General features: G+C 41.4%; 1 long non-coding RNA gene across 2 annotated transcripts; it reads left to right on the forward strand.

The window, feature by feature from the left end:
• Nucleotides 1–2262: 2262 nt before the first annotated feature.
• On the forward strand, nt 2263–3783 carry LOC135571102 (uncharacterized). 2 transcript variants are annotated; one of them, XR_010463644.1, is made up of 5 exons: nt 2263–2317; nt 2449–2561; nt 3251–3386; nt 3530–3570; nt 3722–3783. It is a non-coding gene; the product is annotated as an uncharacterized LOC135571102 (long non-coding RNA). The 2 variants fall into 2 exon arrangements; XR_010463643.1 differs by having other exon boundaries at nt 3530–3777.
• The last annotated feature ends 5572 nt before the right edge of the window (nt 3784–9355 follow it).

Genomic DNA, 9355 nt, shown 5'->3' on the forward strand with positions numbered 1-9355 from the left:
ATCTAATCATGGGATTGTTCACTAGCTAATCATGGGGTTGTTCACTATCTAATCATGGGGTTGTTCACTATCTAATCATGGGGTTGTTCACTATCTAATCATGGGGTTGTTCACTATCTAATCATGGGGTTGTTCACTATCTAATCATGGGATTGTCACTATCTAATCAGGGTTATTCTAAATCATGGGGTTGTTCACTATCTAATCATGGGGTTGTTCACTATCTAATCATGGGGTTGTTCACTATCTAATCATGGGGTTGTTCACTATCTAATCATGGGTTGTCCTATCTAATCATGGGGTTGTCCTAATCATTCTAATCATGGGTTTTCACTATCTAATCATCTATGGGGTTGTTCACTATCTAATCATGGGGTTGTTCACTATCTAATCATGGGGTTGTTCACTATCTAATCATGGGGTTGTTCTCTATCTAATCATGGGGTTGTTCACTATCTAATCATGGGGTTGTTCACTATCTAATCATGGGGGTTGTTCACTATCTAATCATGGGGATTGTTCACTATCTAATCATGGGGTTGTTCACTATCTAATCATGGGGTTGTTCACTATCTAATCATGGGGTTGTTCACTATCTAATCATGGGGTTGTTCACTATCTAATCATGGGGTTGTTCACTATCTAATCATGGGGTTGTTCACTATCTAATCATGGGGTTGTTCACTATCTAATCATGGGGTTGTTCACTATCTAATCATGGGATTGTTCACTATCTAATCATGGGGTTGTTCACTATCTAATCATGGGATTGTTCACTATCTAATCATGGGGTTGTTCACTATCTAATCATGGGGTTGTTCACTATCTAATCATGGGGTTGTTCACTATCTAATCATGGGGTTGTCCCTATCTAATCATGGGGTTGTTCACTATCTAATCATGGGGTTTTTCACTATCTAATCATGGGGTTGTTCACTATCTAATCATGGGGTTGTTCACTATCTAATCATGGGGTTGTTCACTATCTAATCATGGGGTTGTTCTCTATCTAATCATGGGGTTGTTCACTATCTAATCATGGGGTTGTTCACTATCTAATCATGGGGTTGTTCACTATCTAATCATGGATTGTTCACTATCTAATCATGGGGTTGTTCACTATCTAATCATGGGGTTGTTCACTATCTAATCATGGGGTTGTTCACTATCTAATCATGGGGTTGTTCTCTATCTAATCATGGGGTTGTTCACTATCTAATCATGGGGTTGTTCACTATCTAATCATGGGGTTGTTCACTATCTAATCATGGGGTTGTTCACTATCTAATCATGGGGTTGTTCACTATCTAATCATGGGGTTGTTCAATGACAGATATGTATTTGTTTAAAATCACTTGATGTCTTCATTTCAGAGAGACAAATAATCATGTTTTTTTTCCGCAAAATGCTATACATTTGCCTCACTCTCAAATGTTACCGACCGGAATAATGAGGCTATAAGGAGAACCAGTACTGAGTCAATGTGCAGGGTACCAGGTAGTTGAGGTAATAATGAGACTATAAGGACTGTAAAACAAATAGTCTTTTTTTTTTAAAAGCAATATTTTGCATCTGGACCCATTCCCAAAGCATCTTAGAATAGAAAATTGGTCCTATAAATTCTGAGAATAAACACATTTTACACTTATGGGTATAAATTAAAGCTATGCATGAAGTTTCTAGTCCCACCTAGTCGGCAGATATTTAGGACACCTCGTGAGCTGTCCTAAGTAGTTAAGAGTTAACAGCAGGTGTCCTAAGTAGTTAAGAGTTAACAGCAGGTGTCCTAAGTAGTTAAGAGTTAACCCTTTCATGCGTGAGTTCCAAATATCTCTAACGGTCGCCCCAGCGTGAGTTTTTTTATGCACGTGATGTTAGAATGTTCTCTCCATTCCAGAATGTGATTGATACGTAACAGTACATTTTATCCGCGCTGCCCTCAAACTAAAGCACGCAGCCTGTTTATATTTATAAGTTGTTTTAACTTCAATTTAAAAATGATTTTCAAACAAGTTTTTATTTTCTAAAACAGTTTGAATTTAGGTGTGTTCCGCCTCCTCATTCATTCACATAAAAATAGTCATTTTTACTTTTGCGGATAATTACATTTTTGGGACATTTCTGACAGGGACAAAATTCCCCAAGCACTTCCCAATTGTTTGTGCAGTTCACGTCTGCAGACATTTGCTCATCTCCCGTCAGAACAGGATCTGCACACGTGTTCACATTTTCTATTCCACATTTCTATTGTAGCGTACTGTATGTATATAGAGCATAATATATTTGTGTATATTCTTTATCACCGCGGAAACGTGAGGTAACGTTACTCATTTTATAACCTTTATGATGTTATAGTCAATCGTGCTTATGTAGCCACATTCTTCTATTAGCTCTGTAAACAATGCTAAATGCGTCAGAGAAGTATTATCTTTGTGTTGCATTTTGAAGCTACCATGGCCTTATGACTCTCAAGTGGTGCAGCGGTCAAAGGCACAGCACATCAGTACTAGAGGTGTCACTACAGACTCCCTGGTTCAAATCCAGGCTGCGTTTCCATCAAAGTAAGTGCCTTATTACGTTATAATAGTTATAATAATAGTTTCCGTATGCCGTTTCTGCTGTAGCTGTAGATCATAATATATTCCTTATAACTGCGGACACGTGAGGTAACGTTACACATTTTATAACCTTTATGGTGTTATTGTCAATCATGCTTACCTAGCTACATTATTCTATTAGCTCTGTAAAACAATGCTAGTTGCGTCAGAAAACTATTAGCTTGTGTTGTATTTTGAAGCTACCCCTGGCCTTATGACTCCCAAGTGGCGCAGCGGTCTATGGCACTACAGACACCCTGGTTCAAATCCAGGCTGTATCACACCTGGCTGTGATTGGGAGTCCCATAGTGCAGCGCACAATTGGCCCAGCGTTGTCCGAGTTTGGCCGGTGTAGGCCATCATTGTAAATAATAATTTGTTCTTACATTACTTGCCTAGTTAAATAAATAAAAATATGACCATGGTTTGTTTATTTGGTCTATTCAGCATAGCTCTGTTCTGCCCTGCCTTGCCCCCTTGTGGAGCTCAAAAGTTAGTTTCTTACTGTTATAACTCAAATCTGTGATTTTGTCAATGCAATAAACTATTTTTTTTTATAGCAGTGTTTATTATGTTACTTTTGTAGTATTGTTTTATTGCTATATCCTTATATTGTATTCTAATGAATAATTCCTCTTATTCTGTACTTTCAGAAACATTATTTGCCAATATCATAACTGAAGCTGGACATCTTTGGAGCATAAGAATGAGGACAGCTTTTGTATGCTAACGTACACTCCTTAACAGTTGTACTGGATGAAAACACAGCAAGAAAACGCATGCCAATATGTAATATTCATCTATTTTATTGCAGTACTGGTAGTTATTTCAACAACTTGTTTTACTAGAGGACAAAAACTGAATATGCGTAACCCATATTTAATATCCATGCAGTGACTGAACAACAACTGCATTTCCACCCCATCTCTAAGGCATAGTATCATGGCTGGTCACCTGTCAAGTCACATGTCAGGTCAGTCAGTCACCTATTGCTGCAGATGTGCTCAATAATGCTTGAGTATGTGATACTCCTCAAAGCATGGTGAAATACATAGAGGTGTATCACAAGCTAGACACATGTATTTTGTCATCTTCCTCTGCTTACTTCTCCTGGCGCCAGACAGGCAGACTTTGCAATGCCTCCGTGTGCGACTACCTTGAGAAGCAGTTTGAGGGACTTTGCAGGAAAATGTCGTGCAGTGAGGCGTAGGGGATTGTCTACAGCAGGACGACCCCAGTGGATGGGCGCCGAGGGGTGTGGTGCTCCTCCAGCAGCTCTCTCATGAGGTTCTCTCTGTATTTTTGGTAGGTAATTACTTTACCTATGAGGGAGTGGGGAGGATGAGGAAAGTTAGAGGATGATGAGGCAGTGGGGAGGTGGGTGAGATATTGTCACTATAATTGCATAATGGATTTGTATGTGAACTGTACATCCAATTACAAAAATACCTTGTTCAGTAATCATCTCACCTGTTAGTTGGCGGTGAACTATGCTGCCGTTGAGGACAGCAGTGTCGATCAGATGGAAAAATATCTTCTTTATACCACTTGTTCGTTTTCCGTGTGCATTCCACAAAGCTGTTTATCATGTCTGCCTTATCCACGGCCCCCATTTTGAGGTTATAATCAAGCACACAATCTGGTTTGATCTTTCTCTCGGTCAGGTGGTCCACCTTCCTGTGGCCGACATGGTTGCTGTATGGACAGTGGAGAGGACATGGACGTCCCCGCTTGTCATGCCACTTTACTGCCAGCTGTTGACCGCTCTCTTGGAACCCACCTCCCCTCTCTGCATCTTCCTGCATCCGAATGCCGGCATCCCCTTCCTGTTCGACCTGACTGTGCCACATGCCCCTGTGCTGTTGGAGAGCAGATGCTGGAAGAGTGTGGGACTGCTGTACCAATTGTCCACGTACAAAGTGTGTCCTTGCCGAGATGAGGAGCCAGCATGGTCATCACCACGGACCCTGACACCCCAAGCCCATCATAATGTTTGATGTCAGTGGTGGACCCTGTGTAAACTATAATATCCTGACAAATCCTGTCTTCACGTCGCACATGACAAAGAACTTGACTCCAAACCTGTGCCTTTTGGAGGGAATATATTGACGGAACGCCAGCCTACCTTTCCATAACATCAGGGACTCATCAATGCATAGGTCCTTGTATGGCACAAAGACCCGACCAAATGCTGATGTCAGGCTGATAAGAACATTTCTTATTTTGTATAATCGGGTCACTTAGGATGGCAGTAGCATTGTTGACAAAATGCAGGCATCGCAGAAGAACTAGGAAGCGATCTTGGGAAAAGAGGGAGGCAAAGAAGGAGTTGCAAACATAGGATCTGTGCTCCAGTATTCTCTTAGGGAGTTCTTCTTTACTATTCCCATGAGAAGGACTGTCACCAGGAAGGTATACATTTCACTAATTGTGGTTGTCACCCATTTAGCGAGTTTCCCCCTCACTCCTGGCTCTCTCTTCTCCTGTAGCTCTAAGGCATAGCGATTGGTCTCCTCAACTATCTCTCCCACCAGCTCCTCTGTGAGAAACAACTTGAAGCACTCTGCCTCAGTTGGAATGGCAAGGGGCGTTGCACTCCAGACTGGGACTCACAAAGCAGACAGCAGGGCCAGGTGGGGTGAAATGACTGGTGGCCTTCCAGCTACCACAGAACTCCTGTACTTCATCCACTGTCGGCCTGCCTCCATCACCACCAGCATCTTCAAAGGGACCTGGTACTTCCTCAGTTGACAAGGGAAATTTAGATTCAGGGTTCTCAATGGCTACAAAGGTTGAGGGGCAGCTCCTCACTGTCACTGTCAGAATCTGATTCCTGACTTTCATACTCAGACTCATTGTCAGAATTTAAAAAATCTCCAGAATTTCCACATTTGTGAGTTGTCTCCTTTTGAAAGACATTGTTAAATGCTACAGTTTAGCTCACTAGCTACATACATAAACAACAACACTGAATGGCGCAGAGTGGGAGGTTACGTGGTTGACTGCCGGCACGCGCCACTTGTATCAATAAATCACTATCAGAAAATGTTTTGTATGGTAATTATTTGTGTATTTACGATTTTATTCACGTGTTTTCAATTCTAGGTGACAACTCATGCATTCCGATTCTTGCACAGATTGTAATGGGCACATATTGTGTGTAAAATACTTTTTTTGAAGGTTGTACTGATTATGATGAGCTAAGCTAATTCCAGCTGTGTAGCCATGTTTGTTGACATACAATGCATTCTGGGATTCACGTCTGTTTGACCAAAGATGTTACAACAAAATGAGGTGAGTAAGAGTTCACAAATTTTTTGAGGACTTCCGGAAGTTAATGGTGGGATGTGAACGACGGTAGATGACACACCCCTTCAACATGCATACTACAAACAGACCAAACTCATCTCGTCTTCTTATTATCTTCGGTTTCTGTGAGGAAAAATGCATGGCTGCACGCTGAAACTAATCGTCGGATTACTTTCGATTTCTATGAAGTGTTTTACCTAGTTATTTCGATCAATGGTGAGCTCACCCGTGATGTGATTAATTATATATAGTAATTGCTATTAGCTCATTCATATTGTAGTTTACGTCAGCCGAGAGTTAGAAAATATGACTGCTTGTGTTGGGTCAATCTTTCGTCAGCGCTAGGACAAATGTAGCCTACATTTTTCCGGTTAGGATGATTGTTTTATGCTATATTTACTTCTGTGAATATCTGAACAATGCATCCAAAAATAAACTGCTGACATTCTGGACATAACTTTGTAAGGACTGTGTTTGTGTAAATAGTTTCTTAAAAAAGTGTGGCCAGCTCAAACGCTGATTGTTGCGTCATTCGAAACTGCCGTTCTAAAGGAACATTCTAAACGAGTGTTCTAAACACACGGGTGTGATCGTACGCTTCAGGGACCACTGTAGAACGATCACACCCGTGTGATGGTACGTGTGAAAGGGTTAACAGCAGCTGTCCTAAGTAGTTAAGAGTTAACAGCAGGTGTCCTAAGTAGTTAAGAGTTAACAACAGGTGTCCTAAGTAGTTAAGAGTTAACAACAGGTGTCCTAAGTAGTTAAGAGTTAACAACAGGTGTCTTGATAATACTATAGAATAATACAGTGAGTCAGTGGTTCCTGAGCCACAGGTAATTGCTTTGAGAAGTTAAAATAATGTTTTGATATTTGATATGATCAATCCATTAATAATATAGACCTACATGCAACAGTATGTCTTGTGCTTTTGGCAATGATTTATGTATAATATTTATAATAAGTCATACCATTTATGTCTGCACAGCATTGTGTCTACATTTTGGCAGATTTAACTCGGGTTTTCGCCCAGCAGCTAAGGAGTTGGTGCTGTGGCCAAAAGGTGGCTGGTTCAAATCCCGGGCCGGGAAAAACCACCAGAAGTGATCTGATGACTGGAAGGCTGCTTGATTCACTTCCTCTAAACATTAACCTTCACCAGAAGTGATCTGATGACTGGAAGGCTGCTTGATTCATTTCCTCTAAACATTAACTTTCACCAGAAGTGATCTGATGACTGGAAGGCTGCTTGATTCACTTCCTCTAAACATTAACTTTCACCAGAAGTGATCTGATGACTGGAAGGTTGCTTGATTCACTTCCTCTAAACATTAACCTTCACCGAAGTGATCTGATGACTGGAAGGCTGCTTGATTCACATCCTCTAAACATTAACCTTCACCAGAAGTGATCTGATGACTGGAAGGCTGCTTGATTCACATCCTCTAAACATTAACCTTCACCAGAAGTGATCTGATGACTGGAAGGCTGCTTGATTCACATCCTCTAAACATTAACCTTCACCAGAAGTGATCTGATGACTGGAAGGCTGCTTGATTCACATCCTCTAAACATTAACCTTCACCAGAAGTGATCTGATGACTGGAAGGCTGCTTGATTCACATCCTCTAAACATTAACCTTCACCAGAAGTGATCTGATGACTGGAAGGCTGCTTGATTCACATCCTCTAAACATTAACCTTCCGTTGATTAGAACTCTGGAGGTTCTTCTTCACTGAACCCAAATATATATATAATGTTTTAGTGGTTCCATATATTAAGGAAGTGATAGAAGCCTTTTTGGTTCTAGAAGGAACCTTCTGTTCTAAGAGTGTATAACAAACACGTTTTTCTTCTGATTATTTAATTATCTACATCATGTTATTTCCAGTTCTCCCTTTAGAGCACAACATCATGTTGTTATTTAATTATCTACATCATGTTATTTCAAGTTCTCCCTTTGGAGCTCAACATCATGTTGTTATTTAATTATCTACATCATGTTATTTCAAGTTCTCCTTTGGAGCACAACATCATGTTGTTAAATAATAATCCTAAATTGGAGATATAAATGGGGCATTTGAAGGCATCAGGGTGTAATATGTGTTCAATGAATATGAACATTGTTGCAACGTTGTGGGCAACATTATTGGCAGGGACTTGATGCCTACTATGCCAAAACTATTTAGAGTTGTTAAACGGAAGTGAAGAGTGTTGATCAACGGATGTGTTGATATAACGGTTATATTGTCTAAAATATGCATTCCATTATATTAGTCAATAATTAAGAGAAGGCAAAGTGGTCGTGTCATGTGAAAATTCTATCAAATGTCTAACATTGCAACGAGTACAGTCAGGGTGCCGTGGAACCCTGCAGTACCTCCACAGACCCCGGATTGAGAACCCTGCAGTACCTCCACAGACCCCGGATTGAGAACCCTGCAGTCCTCCACAGACCCCGGATTGAGAACCCCTGCAGTACCTCCACAGACCCTGGATTGAGAACCCCTGCAGTACCTCCACAGACCCCGGATTGAGAACCCCTGCAGTACCTCCCCAGACCCGGATTGAGAACCCCTGCAGTACCTCCACAGACCCCGGATTGAGAACCCTGCAGTACCTCCACAGACCCCCGGAGACTTGAGAACCCCTGCAGTACCTCCCAGACCCGGATTGAGAACCCCTGCAGTACCTCCACAGACCCCGGATTGAGAACCCCTGCAGTACCTCCACAGACCCCGGATTGAGAACCCCTGCAGTACCTCCACAGACCCCGGATTGAGAACCCCTGCAGTACCTCCACAGCCCCCGGATTGAGAACCCCTGCAGTACCTCCACAGCCCCCGGATTGAGAACCCCTGCAGTACCTCCACAGACCCCGGATTGAGAACCCCTGATTTAGCAGATGCTCTTATCCAGAGCGATTTACAGTAAGTGCTTTCATCTTAAGATATCAAGGTGAGACAACTACATATCACAGTGCTTTCATCTTAATTAAGATATATATATATACCCATCTAAAATCTATTAGTTAAAAATCTGAGAACAGTAATATTGAAGGTACCCATAAGCAACCATTTCTGATTAAAAAACAAATGTGAACATTTTGGGAAAAAAACTTATAATAATGATATCAAAAATTGTCATCTCACCTCTTAGCTTTGGTGTCATGTTCCCCTGAGAGACTCATTTTAGAGGCAGGGCCCCCTCCTCTCTCTCCTCAGAGACTCATTTTAGGGTCAGGGCCCCCTCCTTTCTCTCCCCAGAGACTCATTTTAGAGGCAGGGTCACCCTCCTCTCTCTCCCCAGAGAGACTCATTTTAGAGGCAGGTTCAGTCTCTCTCTCCCCAGAGAGACTCATTTTAGAGCACTGACCCCTAAACAGAGATCCAAAATGTTGTTTGTGGTTAACACAGTAATTATTTAATGTCAATTGTTATCATTTATT

The sequence above is a fragment of the Oncorhynchus nerka genome, unplaced genomic scaffold, assembly GCF_034236695.1.
Source record: "Oncorhynchus nerka isolate Pitt River unplaced genomic scaffold, Oner_Uvic_2.0 unplaced_scaffold_764, whole genome shotgun sequence".
NCBI lineage: Eukaryota > Metazoa > Chordata > Actinopteri > Salmoniformes > Salmonidae > Oncorhynchus > Oncorhynchus nerka.